Raw genomic sequence first — 18,130 nt, forward strand, 5'->3', positions numbered from 1 at the left:
ACCGCCTGCCTAGAAATATTACAGTCAGCCTCTACGATGTCAAACTATGTACATAAAACCATAAACACCTTCTTCGATGTAAAACCATGCAGATATAACCATAAACACCTTCTTCGTTGTAAAACCATGCAGATATAACCATAAACACCTTCTTCGATGTAAAATTATATGAAATAAGCGTTTACAGCCGTCAACAACAACAACAACAACAACAAAATTGTGGAATCAAATAAACTTTTGTTCCTGTCTTCAACCAGAGAAGCTGAAAACTTCCGTTTATCAAAAGAATGTATTTTTCTATGTGTTATATAAACTTAAAAACAAAAACCCAAAAAAATACTGATGACAACTTCTTATCAAAATAATTATTTGTGCGCGACAGAGCCCAAACAAAAAAGTACATCAACAAATTATATCAAAATTGTGAATAAATCTGGAATAAATCATGTTTTCCTGATTTGTTAATACAATTTGTTCATGATTCATTAAATGAATCATAAATAAATTGTGCTTTTACTGGAAAGAAAAGACCCCATTTATTATAGATTCATTACAAAAGTCAGATTTATTAACCATTGATTACAAACATAAGATATATTCAATACAACTTATTGCAAATTCATTACACTTGAACTGAAATGTATACAATTTATTCATGATTTATTGGAAATAGAACTTTTCCCGACTGCATTTAATACCATTTATTACAAATTCATTACACTTTAAAGTTCTGAGATATTCACAAGTTGTTCATGATTCATTAAAATCAGAGATTTTCCAGGATTTATTCAATACAATTCATAACATATTCATTGTACTTCAGCTGTTCATAATTTGCTTAATTATAACAGAAATTTTCATTGATGTAGGTCCTTTTGTTTTACTGTTCATAACAACTAAACCCCTCTCAACTATACAAATATTTTTTTTAAATTTCCCTTTACTCATTACCGTACTTGTTTTTAATCAGTCACTGAAAAATATATATGGGTTTTTCAAGTCTCTTAGTTTAAGCATCACCATATTATTAATTCCATGCTCAGCGCAGAACGTAAAAAAAGAGTCAATTATACAAACTCGTTTTACTGTTAAATATGTTTAACTAATTTGCATGTAGATTTTATTTTTGAGTGATCAAGATCAGTTTTTGTCTTTCTTAATTATTGTTAATACGCAATCTGATCCATACCCACGGCTTTTTATGATTAGATCTATCATTATCAGTAAAAAAACTGTCGAATAGATTAACGTATATGCGTAAAAAGGTAAAATGTCGTAAAAAAGAGACTTAATTCTCTCGCGGACTTAACATCTGTTGTTAGTTTATTGTTTTGAACAGCATGGCTCCCAGCCGCGCGATTAAACGATAAGATCTTGCAGGGAACTGCAGCCTACCGAGCGCCCCCTATCAGCCGACAACAGAACAAGATTAATAGGAAACGAAATTTTTTGGCCATTTCAGAAAAAAGATAACTTACCATACAAACAGTTTTCTTTCTTTTGGATATAACTAATGTCAGAAACAAACTAACTTACAACAGATTTTGTCATTGCAGCTGCAAAATTAGGAACTTTATACAATACTATAGTAGCTAGGAATAACATTTCGTTTGCATTAATTCTATGCATAGGAAAAAGGCGGTTATTTTGGAAGATGAAAACTTGTGGTGTTACAAAAAAAATATGGATAAAAAACAATATCAAGGCATCTAGACTACTGATAGATGGTATACTGATAGACGGTAAGTTCAAAATTTTCTTTCGTTCTACATAGCGTTTTTAATAACCTTCTAGATCATATGTAAGTTGGCAAAAAAATAAAATTTACTGGAGTAATGTGCAGATTAGGATAACGATCGATTCGCCCCATAACGACTCGCCCCATTTTAGTGACGATTCGTCCCCCCCCCCCCCCTAATGGCACCACCTTAAATTAAAATATTTTTTTATTCATTTGATTTGGATTGAAAAATATTTATGATACAAGATACAAGTTTTAAAATATGCACGCATGTGGATATCTATGTACAGCTCATTTTAAAAACATAAATCTGCATTGTTTCACACTGAGCTCATCTGCACATTTGAATGCGATGAAAAATGATGTTCTTTTTTATTGAAGACTATTTTTCTTTTACTTAGTTATCTCGCAGAAAACTGAAAAGAGCAAACTGAAAAGAGCAGGCAAAGAAAGGACAGAACGTAAAAATCAGCAAACTCTGATGAGATGGTAAAATGCAGATGAACGGGAGATAATAAAATGCAGATGGACGGCTTCTTTGATCGTGAAGAGTTTGCTATTAGTTATGGGACGAGGGCATTCCAAGGAAATGACATATATGAGTCTTTAAAGCGTAAGTATAGGTCTACATATATATTAATCATTTTAAAAACGACAATGTGCTTTTTAAATATTAAGTACTAGTAAATGATAAAAAATAATACTTTTCAATCTGAATTTTGTTCATGTACATATAGTAATTCAATGTCATAGCCTTTCAATTTCGTTTTAAATTTAATTGAAGCAAATGGTAAAAAACTGGACTTGCTACAAAATATTTGTTCATTCCTCTGTTGAAAATGAAATCGAACATTCACCGGTTTGTTTTATCAACAAATATTTATCTATCATCAGACTTTGTGAAATATACTGCTGGTTTTTATTCAATAGAACATGTACAGTCCAAAGTGGTTGAGTCCTTTAGTGTATTTGGCTCGAGTTGAAATTCAAATTCAGATTGTATTGCAAATAGAACAAAAAATATATTATACTTTTTTCAGAGTGATATGTCAGAAGTCTAAGTTTAAATTTTGATATTTTATTTATAAATATGATACTTTTTATGAGAATTTTATTTTCTATTTCAGAGTATGCCATTCATTGCCTCAGTATAGAGATTCAACATTTAATGATTATAGGAATAAAAAAAGGTGTAGCTCCAGACAGACACTGAAAAGGAAGGCAAAGATGTTTTCAGACTGACATAAAGCCCTAGTTTCTAAAACTAGAAATATATTCCTAACAGCAAGCACGAATATTTCCAGAATTATTCCCCTTTACTTGTTTACCTGACATTACCTGTTTTATTTGCAGGGATATTTATGAAATGAGCTATGCACGTACATTATGAGTTTTCAATGTTATGATGTGGTGGCATAGATTTTTTTCACAAATTTTAATCTTGTTATATGTTCTTGATTAATCTAGTCAGCTTTTGTTTGTAAAAAAAAAAAAAGAAAAATAAATAAAATTTATCAAGATATGTTATTATTATTATTATTATTATTATTATTATTTTCATATTTTTCTCCGGAATTGACACCATCATTGGAACCTGCATTTATTTTTTCAAAATCCATTAAATGAATATAAGCAGGCAAGCCTGATTTGTTAATGATTCATTAAATACATTGAATTTCGGTTTATGGAAGAAGAAAAAATACAATTTATTAGTGATTCATTAACAATTTATTTGCAATTCATTAATGAATCAGTTGGTCAGCGAACCTAATTTATTGCCAATTGATTAACCTGATTTGTTGATAATTCATTGACTAAGTCAAGAAAAGGACCAAATTCATTACCCATTTGTTAACCTGATTTATTAACAATTTATAATAAGTTGGTAAATGGACCCAATTCATTACCAATTCATTTCACTGATTTATTAACAATTTATTCATAATGCATTGGCTCATTTGCATGTCATTTCCATCTATAATAAATTGGGAATAAATGGTAAATTTGTTTATCATTTATTATACTGATTCATTCCTATCTTTTTTTTGTTTGGGAGATATCCAAAATAAATATCACATAAACAATTGCGAGAATCGTGCAACAGCAAACTGTTAATTTAATTATCTTTTACTCAAAAACATTGCTACATAAATGAAGAATTATAGATCTATCATCACTTTGTTGTATTGTTCAATACAAGACATTATTTTTACAACGACGAAACAAGAACAGCGTTAACAGATGTGCCAATAAATATTCGAATATAATTTTATCAACTTGTGTATAAAGTCTACGTTTACACATATCAAATACATATATACAAATTTAAAAGAATCTTCAAGAACATCAAACATTTATGAACAATTATGAGTGTCAATTTAAAATTATACTTTAGAAAGCTACATACCAACGATTTGAAATTCCCGACAAAAATCAACCGTTGTCGAATAACGGAGGAAGAACTCACAAATGTTACATACTTTTAATATACAAATACAAACACACATGTGTACGAGTGGAATACCAAAGCCGAACTCCTTCTCCCTGGACATTTGAGAATAGTATATATAAAGACAACCTGTCATAAGGACATTTTATAATGTATATAAATACACGCGTTTTAGAGTTACATATATTAATCATTTTGACATAAGCTCAGTCCGCATGCATCCTGCACTATAATACTCATAAATCATGTCATGTTCCATAGTGCACATTATGAAATAAAAACCCTAATATATGTATATACATGTTGACTTGTCATTCTTTTTGAATATAGCATGTATGACTAATTAGCCTGTGCAATCAACAATACGACAAAACGAATATGAGAAAAAAATCAGTTGGACAATATTTTAAGCGGATAACATTATCATTGTAATAATGATGATGATATACCCGTGTTTTGTTACTGAATCAATGCACATATTTAACAAATCGTCGTTCACTACGTCAGGGGAAAAAGTTCATCCGGGTTTGATTTAATTTTTTCTTAACAGCCTATGTCATTGGAAGCCTGTTACAATCCTTCACGGAACTACATTGATCGACCGAAATAAATAAGAAGACATAAACATAAACAATACTTACAATAAGCCGTAAAAAAATCGCATCTTCTCGACTCTTTCCGTCAAACTTCGGATAATATTAATGATAACCTAGATGTTCCGATTGGCCGTTTGAAATCGGCTTCCGCTCTGGAGGCAGTACACAGTTTCGGTCATTTAGTTTCGAATTGACCAGTGTCAAATATGCAAATAAGAGACGATTTTGAAATCGAAGTGGATATTTGGGCTTCTAAATATTTAAAGTTGCTATATTTCAAGCTTCAGTATAGCTTGTATTGTGTTTCAGTATTTAAGTAAAATAAATTTTAGTTGTGTTTGACTAATACATTTTGAGGGACTTCCTGTCAGATTCGAATGTATGATCCATAGGGCTAGCTTCAATTTAAAGGGTATGCAAAAGCGTATACTTTTGTTATAGATATTTTTGTTATGGTCAAAGTGAATGTGACATTTGATCTAACGAATACAGTTCATCGTAAGCCGTATACGTTTCCAACAAACTAATACATCTCACACGTTAGCTATATACGACCTTAGCTATATACGACGTAAGCTTTATACGATGCAACAACGCATGCGATCTGCTTGAAAAAGCGGCCTTTATAGAAAGAACCCCATAATTTTATGGAAAAGCAAGTATTAAAATTGAAATTAAAACGTGTTTTAATCACGGGTTATAACGTCGTCTTCTTTATTATTGTTTTGTTGACTTTTACGTCGCACCAACAAAGTATACGTCATATGACGACTTTCCAGCTTAACTGGTGGAGAAAAACTTCATGTGCTCTTCCGTACATTATTTCAGGCGCAAACGGGCACTTTTTTGAAAACGTACAAATATCGTTTAAGGCATACGCAATTGCTATTTCTAAAATATGCAATAAAACGCACCACCGTGTTTATTGAAGCATTATATTTAATAAAATAAACAACTTGCACATTTCAACAGATTAAACTCAAAAGTGAAGTGTTGCAAAGGTGTTAATAAAGTAATTTTTAGAATAGGAGTCATATCATTTTTTGGGTGAGATTTTACTACATAGAAAGATGACACCGTTGTATGTTTGTGTTGTTTTCCTTCTTTTGGTAGAATTACCATCTTCTGAATCAGGTATTTCTTTCTTATTTTATTATTACTGTATTTTATATATAAAATTTTATTTAAATATCTATCTATTTATTATTTATTTATTCATTGCCTCATTCACGTTGTTAAAAATTATTCTGTCATTCATTCGGTCTATTATTCATTCAGTTATTTAGTTCATCGAGGCGGCATATCTCCGTGGTGCTTTGTTGGCTGGCTTGAGCAGAATCCATATCACTGGATGGTTATGAAATATCAGAACAAGAAGTGTATAGAAATAAAGCAGAAAATTGCATAAAGGTTTACAATGCAGTAAACCTTACAACTTGTTCACTTATAAATTACAACGGTGTATGTTAAATAGTTAATAAACAAGTTAACATTCCATTTAATATACCAATGTTTCGGCTGAATAAGTTTCGGGTGAACAGCCTTCTTCAGGGTACACAAATAAATAATAAACAGGAAAATTATGTCAGCGTGACATAACGTCAATAGCGGCGCCATCAAAACGTAACAAAGAGTTTAGCGTTGCAGTTAAAGTGCAAATATTCAGTAAAACAGCCCCTGACCAGTAAAACTGACTTAAGATTCATGCAAAATACTTTCTGGTAATTAACAGATATATAGAGGAAGATTTAAAACAGAACTTTGTTATTCTTTGGAACTTTGGAACGGTGTCTGTTATATTTTCAGGTCGTCCAAAGTTGAGGCCAGTCAAACGACAAGATGTTCAAGCAAAGAAAAAAGCGGATATATCTCCGCCATTGAAATCAGTACTGCAAAAACGAGACACTGTCATGTTGCTTGCTGAAGCTGGACATGATACATTGTTTAACGCAAACGAGAAAGAAATGGACAGGAACGCCTTTATTAAAAAGTAGTGCGGTATATTTCACCTAAATAATGAGCATTTTATGAGTACAGCCGAACATGAGAAAATATCGCTGCACAAAATGACGATTAAGTAACAGAGTACTGTGCTTGACAAAGAAGGTTTAGTAAAGAACAGTCAAGACGAGATATAATAACCCCATCGTCATCGCATTTTTTTAAAAAAAAAATGTACAAAAATATTTTAGTTGGATAATTAACAAGCAAATTTTTTATATATCTTAAATATAGTATTAAATAAATCGTTCTAAGCTTCATTGGATGATGTATTATATTATCTATAAAATAAATATTGTTGGTGTATATTTACAAAATTATATTTCTTGGGCATATTCTGGTTATTTATAATAATTATTGGTTTGTAACTTGCATGCTAGAACACCAAATACTAATTTCAATTTGTTTATACTCGTACTATCGATTGTGTTGGAAGTTATAAGCTTATTGAAACACTCAAATCTGTTTCTGGAACCAACCAGTACTAAGCAATGAGTGTAAAATTTCTTGCTCACGGAAACAATAGCTTGCCTCAAACTGAGTTTGAATCCACGCGACCAGATTCGTTGTATTACTAGTCCGACCCGTTAACCTTTCGGATATTCCGCCACCCAATTTCAATTGCGACCAGGAAGTTTATATTTTAATGCATTTGTTGTTTAGCTTAACTACGTATTTTTCCTACATTAACCAATCTTATAGAAGCTTATAAATCAACGTCTCGGTTAGATACAATTGATTTATTTGTATTTATGCCAAATAATGGCGAGAACACCCAAATACGGTCATGTCAATTCAATTTTCAATTCAATCCTTTATTCATTAGAAATTTTAATATGAATATAAACAGCTAACCATACAAAATGATTTTTTACAGCAAACATGTGTAACTACAAATATAAGTACAATAAGAATATTGAAAAGATAGTTTTATGCTGTTGAAATTGCCATTATGCTGTTGTAATAAAGAAAATACCAAAATATGAGAAAATGACACGCCACAAAAATCCCTTTTAACAACTGAAAAAATCTTACAAAGCAAAGCTAATTTTGGTAATTTAGCACAATCTTTACAATTTATTAATTCTTCAAGCTTGTAGGCATTCAAGCAAATTATGAAATTCATCACCAGTTTTTAATTAAACGAGTACAGGATCTAAGTATGTTTCAACGCCCAGACAGCGACCATTTTCTATAGGGAAATGATGATTTGAAGTTCTTAATTTGCAAAGACAGTTCACAAGATCAACTCGAAGTTCATCTAAGTATTCTTCAAACTTGCATTCCTTTTTAAACATACGGTTAACCAAATTTAGAAGATGTATCAACTGTATTGTACCATTCATGTACAATATCTAAGAATAAATCACTTAATTTGTTTTTAACAATGTAACAAATTGCTAACATTCTAATTTATAAGATACGCAGAAAGTCCAAAGTCATCATAAGTGTTATGGATAAAGTTTATCCAAGGAAATTTACATATATTATAAAAAGTAATGCTAGCGCAGTATTGTACAATATGTTACATGTTTTGTCGCTTCTAAATGACAAAAGTTTTGAACAGTTTCAAAGCAATCTTGAATAAATTTGAATAGAAGTAGGCTGTATCACAAGCTCACCAAAAATCATACAGTTTGGTGTAGATAGTCTTAGATCTAAGAATAATTTATTCTGTACACCGCCACCAGTATTGTATCGTTTGTATAAGCAACAAATAAGGTCTAAGATATAGCTTTTTGATACATATCATATATAATTTTAAATATATACCATCAGCAACTTTTGCCAAAGATAGGTTCGATTTACTGAGTCAAAAGCTTTCCTATATATAAGTAATTTAACAAGAAGGCTAAGATGGCCGTAGATCGCTCACCTGACACATCGAACTCATCCGAGCAATTACCTAGGCAAGCATCCTGCCAGTTTCATGACAGTTGAGTCAAACATGTGACAACTAGAGTGTTAACAAGGTTTTTCAATATTTGAGAAGTGTGACCTAGTTTTTGACCCCAGGTGATCCATATTCAAATTTGACCTCGAAATCATCTAAACAAACTTTCTGACCAATTTCCAGGATATTTGGATCAAAACAGCCACTAAAATGTGAACAAGGTTTTTCTATTTTTAACTCCTGCCACCTAGTTTTTCATCCGAGATGACCAATGTTGGAACTCATTCGAGCAATTACCTAGACAAGCATCCTGACCAAGTTTGATGATAATTGAGTCAAACATGTAACCACTGGAGCGTTTACAATGCTTTTCCATATTTGGGAGGTGGGACCTAGTGTTTGACCCCAGGGTACCAAATATTCGAAACAAACTATTTGACCAATGTCAGTGCTCAGGTGAGCTAAAAATCTAATTTAAAGATCCTGTAACACAATTTTTATCACAATTTTTTTATGGTTTTGTATCATAAATATGATGCTCAAATTAAGATTTATCAATTTTGTAAGTTCCAAAAAGCATTATTCATAATGATATTACCGAATTTAACATTTCATGTAAATTAAGGAGGTAATAAAAGATTTATTTCTATTAAGTCTAAGTCAATTTTTTTCAATAAGAAATGAATGCATATATTTTAATGATTACATATAATATGTACACATATTTGCAGTACATATTTTACATATTCTCCGATGTTAGAAAATTGTTTTATAAGCATAATTATTTAAATATATATAAGTTCACTTAAGTGTGGTATGCAACCTCAATTATAACATACAGGATCTTTAATGAGCACAGGTGCTTGAAAAATATCATCGCACACTTACATTGTGTCGCGTGCTTTAAAGTGAGCCTCATTAGCGACGAATGTTATCTTCGATTCAAATGATTTTGTGTTTCGACAGCCAGTAGTAGTTAACTAGCATTTTATCTACAATATACAATTAAGGAAGAAAATAAAGAATATTTTAAAGTTTGAATTTGCCTCATGATTATTTTTTCTAAGTGTTTTTATGTACATGTACTTAGCGTTTATGTAAATATCAGATAAATCAAGTCAAACATATCTTGCACCATATCTTTACGCTTTCGGTGTTTTATATTAGCTTCAGTAAAAATGATACCTTCAGCTAAATAAATTCGTAAAGAGGAGTAGAGTTACTGTAATTTGTTTGCACCACTTTACCAAGTAAAAGATAATATCATATCATTATCATTAATGTGTTGTTATTGTAAACTACAATGAGGAATGTCATTACCCGATTGCCTGAAAGAAAACGTTTTTAAAAGGTTTTACACTCATTTTAAAACATAACTGACACAAAAGTCATGAAATGCCTTGAAGCCCGTAGTAACAATTACCTTTATTACATACAAGGAAGAGTTTTTGTCAACATTAAATGCATCTTATTTTGAATTTCTTTAACTACGCACATAGAATGTAACACGTTATAATGTCATATAGAAAATAGGAACCCCTAAATCAAGTCCAAAACGACAAAATTGAAAATATTTCAGGCTCGGTTTGATTGAGCCTGTTCATGGACGGTACCGTCTAGTTCAAACTACCGTTACTGCCCCTAGCACCAGCTTAAGCAGAATTCAACATTTAAACATGATTATAGTGAAATTTTGAATTAAGAAACATTCGCAGATGTGTTCATACGGCGGTTATCATGATACCTTAACTGTTACATTTTCGTGCTATTTCATGAAAAGCGGCGTAAAAGTAAAAGAAAGCGTGTGCCATAATCGAGAAAACAAAGGTCGAAACTAAACGAAATAAAAACATTTTTAAAGACTTTTAACCTTCCATTCGTTGTCATTTAATACAGAATAATTTGAAGGCTTAATTATTTTAAACATTGCGTTTTGGCAATTAGTGCAATGTACATTTATAGTAATAAACTTATTGTGTAAGGAAGTACATTACTTTCTTTAAATTTTTGCTGATTTTATGACAACTGATTTCATATTCAGCGCTTTTTTCTCCAGGTGATAAACATCTAGCATTGTCTAAAACCATTATCTCAATGTAAGGAAGCCCAAGTTTGCATTTCTAAAGAAGAGTGTTTATTACTTACGGATGCCTAATGTGTATTTAAGGTCTAGATTTAAGCAACATGCCTCCAGTGGACCATCGTTTATTTGATAACACACGCTTAAAAGTACCAGTTCCCAATATTTGGTAATTACAGGTTCAATATCAATAGAAGGTCACTTGATCATCAATAAAAAAGCACTGGATACATCAATATAAAGTCACCGGATCATCAATAGAAGGCCACCGGATCAACAAGAAGGCCACCTGATTGTCAATAGAAGGCCACTGTATCACCAAGAAGGCAACCTGATCGTCAATTAAAGGCTACTGTATCACCAAAAAGGCCACCTGATCGTCAATAGAAGGCCACTGTATCACCAAGAAGGCCACCTGATTGTCAATAGAAGGCCACTGTATCACCAAGAAGGCAACCTGATCGTCAATAGAAGGCCACTGTATCACCAAGAAGGTCGCCTGATCGTCAATAGAAGGCCACTGTATCACCAAGAAGGCCACCTGATCGTCAATAGAAGGTCACTGTATCACCAAGAAGGCAACCTGATCGTCAATAGAAGGCCACTGGATCACCAAGAAGGCCACCTGATCGTCAATAGACGGCCACTGTATCACCAAGAAGGCCACCTGATCGTCAATAGAAGGCCACTGTATCACCAAGAAGGCCATCCGATCGTCAATAGAAGGCCACTGTATCACCAAGAAGGCCGCCTGATCGTCAATAGAAGGCCACTGTATCACCAAGAAGGTCACCTGATCGTCAATAGAAGGCCACTGTATCACCAAGAAGGCCATCTGATCGTCAATAGAAGGCCACTGTATCACCAAGAAGGCCATCTGATCGTCAATAGAAGGCCACTGTTTCACCAAGAAGGCCACCTGATCGTCAATAGAAGGCCACTGTATCACCAAGAAGGCCATCTGATCGTCAATAGACGGACACTGTTTCACCAAGAAGGCCATCTGATCGTCAATAGAAGGCCACTGTATCACCAAGAAGGCCACCTGATCGTCAATAGAAGGCCACTGTATCACCAAAAGGCCATCTGATCGTCAATAGAAAGGCCACTGGATCACCAAGAAGGCCACCTGATCGTCAATGGACGGCCACTGTATCACCAAGAAGGCCACCTGATCGTCAATAGAAGGCCACTGTATCACCAAAAAGGCCATCTGATCGTCAATAGAAGGCCACTGTTTCACAAGAAGGCCACTTGATCGTCAATAGAAGGCCACTGTATCACCAAGAAGGCCATCTGATCGTCAATAGAAGGCCACTGTTTCACCAAGAAGGCCATCTGATCGTCAATAGAAGGCTACTGTTTCACCAAGAAGGCCACCTGATCGTCAATAGAAGGCCACTGTTTCACCAAGAAGGCCACCTATTGTAGCTCAAGGTCTGAACAAATATGAACAGTAAATCCCACCACAAAGCAGTTCATGCTAGGTAAATATAAAGGTATTGTCTAAAACAAAAAAGGCACATCAAAGGTCACTTTGTCACGATCAACGACATATTTGATACAGCAAAATAACATGTTGAGCTTTTGCTTATATTATATAATTTTTATAAGGCCCCTCCCACTAGTTTGTCTAAAGGAATAGTACCTGAATAATTTTGGATGACGATCACAAGATTGTATGCTTTATTTCAAACATCAACGTAGTTCCATGTAATTTTAAACAACACCAACAACCACAATGACAAGAAGATTTTTAAAGACATAAGCATATATTAATTGTATGACCTTCAGGATATTTCTAAATTCAAAATTTTACCATTTCATGTTTAAATGTTGAATTCTGTTTAAACCGGTGATAGGGGGGTCTGGACTGTAGTTTGCCTTTGACAGTGCCGTCCATAAGTCCATGAACAGGCGCAATCTAACCGAGCCTGCACGTTTTCAATTTTGCCGTTTTGTACTTTCTTTACGGATTTTTATTTTCTCTCTTTTAGGGTATGTGGGAATGATTTGAAAATTATTTGCTGGGACCACCTGGTTATGCTCTATAAAATGTCAAAAAATGTATGATTTGGAAAAATGAAGAAGTAGACTTAGTTACATTTACTTTATAAGTGATTAGTATTTGGTTATGTAACCGAGATATTCAATTGTTAAGAATCATTTGACTATAATTCATTAAGCTTGTTGAAAGAAAAAAACACTGAGGCTCAGTAGTTTTAGAGGAGATTTCATCTTAAAGAATAAAGAACAGATTACGACAGCACATTCGAAACACTTTCGTAAAACCCCACTTTCTTCTAAGTTGAGCTATCATGAAAGAAAAATAAGTGAAATTGAATCTGCATTTTAAAACTGTTATACGTTATACAAACTCAGTAGGTCACAACGCAATAAAACAAACTTTTCTACTTAACCCTAAACGCCCATTTAGTATTTAATACAGTCACGTAAACAATCTATTGATGTACAGAAACAAAGAAAATACATTAGATTAAACAAATGATATAATAGTTGAGGTTAAGTTGATTTACATTAAGATTGGCGACACAAACGTACGTTACATTAATATTCCTTCCTATAAAACCAACGTGTTTAAAATAAAAACACTTAAATCTTCTGAGTTGTTCAAAGATAAATGTTAGGTGAAAACAGTCTAAACTACTATCGATACGAAAGAAAGTAGATCAAAGCAGCATAGTGTATTTTTTTTTAACTGAAATCTTTGTCTTTACTGATACATACAAAAGAGACATCTGTATAATGGCGGTGTGCACGATGAGACTGATATTCTTGTTGATCATGTTGGATGCTTTGTTTTTGGTCAACGTTGAAAGTTATTCAGGTACGATATACATCATTTTGGCAAGAAGAAAATGTAATAATTTGTTTGTCAATACATTATGATTGTACAAACATTTTAGTGTTTGGCAAAAACAGCATGTAAAAGATTTTTTTTAAATGGACAAAATATATATGCCAGATATTTACGAAATTAACCAAATACGATTTTTGTTTAAAAAAGTATGGAGACTGTAAAATAATTTCTTACTGTTGATATCATTGTTAGTGTTGATATTTGGTGTAATCCAGTATTTTGTAAATCTATAATGGCTTACCGTCATTCTTATTCTTGAGTTGCGTACTGTTAAAATCTTGATTGTTTTATTTTTCACCTTCTTTAAACTTTGGCAATTATGTTTATGTTCACATATAATTCATACGATATGTCCGATGACTATATCTTTACGAACTTTTCAAACTGTAACTTCAATTACGCCATAACGAAATGTGATAAAAAAAACTTAGAACTACATGTATCTACAGTTCGGCCCTGTAACACTGGGCTTAGGGGTCAAACTCACTTTGGGGTCAAAGTTTGAACCGAACGTGCGTTACCAAGTACATATACATTTTTTAACATCTGACAAACGACACACTTTGTGGTAAAAAAAAAAATAAATAAAAACTAATTTTATTTTAAAATAATATCTTGAAAGGAACGAAGAAGGCGAAATGTATTGAATCGGATAATGTTACGCTCCTGCGCTTGGTAGTGTGAGCCTTAATTTCAGCTGCTCCCTGTGACTTGTCAAAGTCAGATGGCCAGATCTTTTGTAGTCTATCTGTCTTTAAAATGTTACGCTCCTGCGCTTGGTAGTGTGAGCCTTAATTTCAGCTGCTCCCTGTGACTTGTCAAAGTCAGATGGCCAGATCTTTTGTAGTCTATCTGTCTGCTCCCTGTCTTTGTCTTACAGCTCCTCTGTAGACTGCAACTCTACTCTATAGATCACAGCTATCCCTTCTTGCTGCTCTCTGTGACTGTGCCCCGTTCTTCTGTTGACAGCAACTACCCTTTATGACTGCTCACCGTGACTGTGCGTTGTTTCTTATGTAGACAGCAACTATCTTTTGACTGCTCGCCGTGATTACCTTACACGTCGTCTGCTACTACCAGTTGACTGTCCGCTAAGCATTCACAAAGTTTGAACTTCAACGTTAAAATAATTAAGGAGGGAAAAATTACAAATACTTTTTAAGGTTTCTAAAGTTTATTAAACAGCTTAAACAAGCAAATATATAAATTAACTGTAAGTTATTATTATGTTACAAAATCGTTCGTAAAAATACTGTTTTAAGTTACAATCCTAAGTTCCCTCAATAAAGTTTCTAATCAAAATAAATTTGAACTTCACAAAAATAAATGTCCAATTCTTTAATAAAATCGTAAAATCACAAAATAAACTAATAAAAACGTTGTGCACCAGAATAATTTCGAATAATGCCAAAGTATTGAGAATTTTAAAGAAAAAGCCAAAACGGTGCACAAAGTGAAATTTTGGATGTTGAAGCTCCCGACTGAAGGAAAGCTGGCTATTTATATGCCACAGTCCCCACACATTCCACAACTTTGTGGAAAGAACGCTCCACAGCTATTTTTGTGGGCTCCACAGTGACGTCCCACAGATTTTCTTGTGGGAGGAACGCTCCACAGCTTTTTCTGTGGGCTCCACAATAATTTTGTGGGATATCTTCTGCGTAAAAAAATAGGCACCTAATCAACAAAATATATACATCAAAACTTACAATAAGAATAATCACATAAAGATATTACATTTTCTAAGTAACAATATAAGTTAACAAATTATGGGATAAAGAACTATCCCTTGCATTCACTAGTGCCTACGTAATATTTAGCAGTAGACGTAATAGTCCAACATGGCCGACAAGGAAAAGTGCATTTCAAATAATCATAAATAAACAGTGTTAACAATTATATTCAGATGGGTTTATAACGCAGATTTACATATTAAATGAGGCTGCATCATAAACAATCAAACTTTAACATCTTGAGTGTGAAATAAAGGAATTAACTATTATGACAGAAGTCACGAAAACAGATTATAAACACAGGATTCTACCATGGATAACATTAAGGGAAAATCTTCCAGAATCAGGAAGGATTAAATTGCTGGCACAATACGTAGATTTACGTTGATGTCCTGTATGTTTCATTAGGACACCACAGAATTTCTGTGTTGTCGCCAGTAAAAGCTTCACAAAATGAAAGTGAAAGTAGAAATAAACAAGACTGAAATCCAGTGAGAACACAAAAGGTAAAATTTCTAGGGCATTACAATAACAACAGTAGATGATAATTTATTATATTTTGTTATATCTAAGGGTTGCAATGAATTATATTTTTATATTCAATCATGGGTCTCATTAAGTCTTGGCATGACATTTATATTTTAATCTGATTAAAATCCAGATCCTTATACGAAGGTGCCAATCTATAATCCAGATTTTTCCCCATTTTTCTAGTAATTTCAAAAGGAGCTAATATTTCTACTTTTATTTATTATTATACTTTCTGTGTGGAATGTTGTAGAAAAGAATGGATTTGAAATAAATTCAAGAGGTGTCAACTTGCCACCATTGGGGAAAAATGAAACATTTAAGATGGCTTCAAAGATGGATGCCAATTTATAAGAATTCATCATACTGATCAAATTAATAAGTGCATATTTAGATGAAAATCAATTCCATTTATGACAGAAATTATTTTGAAACACATTTAACTTAGTTTTCGGCAAAAAAGAATTTCATCTCTTTTCTGATGTGGCGGCCATTTCAAAATTACGGCCGTTTTGTTGGAACCTGACAACAGTCCCAAAATAACGTTTAATAATTCATTGTTTCAGAATATAAATTGTCTTGTGCTGTAAATTTACATTTAATTTCACTCGTATCAGTTCATTTTTAGTCTTAATATGGCGTCCAGTATGGCCGAAAATTTAAAATGAGTTATATCGGACATAGGAAAGTTTAAATTTACTAATTCAAACAGCAGGTACTTTCATGAAATAACATGGTTGGTACCTAATAAATCTAAAAATCATTAAGACTTCAAAACGGCTTCTTTTTTACGAGATGGCAACCAAAACTACATTTACTTAAAGGCATTATCTGATAGAGTGATCATGGTCATAAACCAGATATGAATTGTTTTAAAAACTTTTTTTTTTCTTGTAAGATTTTAATGATTTTCATCATTTTATTAGCGATGTCATGCGGTCTAATTATTTAGGAATTTCGAAAATTGTGAAATAAACCTTATGTAAAGTAACATATATGTTTTATTATTACCCCTCACTTTTTTCGAAATGCTAATTTCCCATAGGCCTCTGGGAGTTATTCTTACTGTTAATGCAAGTGTACCACGTGACTACGAATTTTGTACTGTTACAAAGGTAACAGTATTTTTTAACAGTATAAAATCTGGTCACGTGGTCTTTTTTCTAAATAAAATGAAATAAAATGGCCACCATTTTTTTCTCGATTCATTCTTATTTTCGACGATAGGGCATCGCCGAAGTAACTATTACTCTGATAAAATTTAGTTCTTTGCACCCTAGAGTCCCTTTCGCGTATTAAATATCTTTTTGTTGAATAGTCAACAGGAAACATCCGTTTTCAACGGAAGTACGTAATTGTAATGTGAATAATTTTGTGTCAAACTGGAACATGCAGACGATTAAAGCATGCAACAAAGGATTTTTTAACAATTTTAACAAGTGAAACGTTACAGATAGAGTTGGTGGACAGACATCTGTAGGATATCATCGTTATTTTTTTAAATGCACTTTGTCAAAAACCATGCGAAGAATATTCTGGATGCAGGAGGATCAGATTTCACAGATCATAACCTTATAAATGGGTTAGTGTTTTGTTTTCTAAATAAAATACAGCTTATTTTATGTTTATGACTGGTAGATATCATCACGTCTTGCCTAAAGAATAAAAGAAAAACAGCTTCTCAAGTAGGCCTACAGTGCACTTAAAACTTGCAAGGTAAGGACAGTTTAGTTATTGCTTCTCGTGGCTTATTTTTGTTACAGTTAGATTTAGTTGCCAAATTCAGATCATCACAGTATTTGTTCGGGGGTAATAAAATAAATAACACATGGGTTTGTGGGTAACAGTAAAAATATCGGCTAAGCCTCGGGTAACAGTATTTTCCTCGGGATGATATTTTTACTGTTACCCACAAACCCATGTGTTATTTATATACTGTTACTCACAAACCCATGTGTTATTTATTTTATTACCCCGAACAAAAATACTGTGATGATCTGAAATTGTCAACTAAATCTAACTGTAACAAAAATAAACCAAGAGTAACAATAACTAAACTGTCATTACCTTTTACGTTTTAAGTGTACTTTAGGTCTACTTGAGAAGTTTTCTTTTTCTTTTATTCTTTAAGCAAGTGATGATATCTACAAATCATAAACATACAATAAGCTAGGTTTTTGTTTAGAAAACAAAACACTAACCCATTTACGCGGTTATGATCTGTGAA

At 32.7% G+C, this 18,130-nt stretch overlaps 1 long non-coding RNA gene and 1 pseudogene across 1 annotated transcript; one reads left to right on the top strand and one right to left on the bottom strand.

Moving 5' to 3' along the window:
- Positions 1–645: 645 nt before the first annotated feature.
- LOC132729757 (uncharacterized) lies at positions 646–3,216 on the top strand. The gene is made up of 3 exons (XR_009625665.1): positions 646–1,742; positions 2,143–2,354; positions 2,869–3,216. It is a non-coding gene; the product is annotated as an uncharacterized LOC132729757 (long non-coding RNA).
- Positions 3,217–11,320: 8,104 nt separating this feature from the next.
- On the bottom strand, positions 11,321–13,520 carry LOC132729758 (uncharacterized; annotated as a pseudogene).
- Between the last annotated feature and the right edge of the window lie 4,610 nt (positions 13,521–18,130).

The sequence above is a fragment of the Ruditapes philippinarum genome, unplaced genomic scaffold (assembly GCF_026571515.1).
Source record: "Ruditapes philippinarum isolate M1 unplaced genomic scaffold, ASM2657151v2 ctg243_1_1_1_1, whole genome shotgun sequence".
Lineage (NCBI taxonomy): Eukaryota > Metazoa > Mollusca > Bivalvia > Venerida > Veneridae > Ruditapes > Ruditapes philippinarum.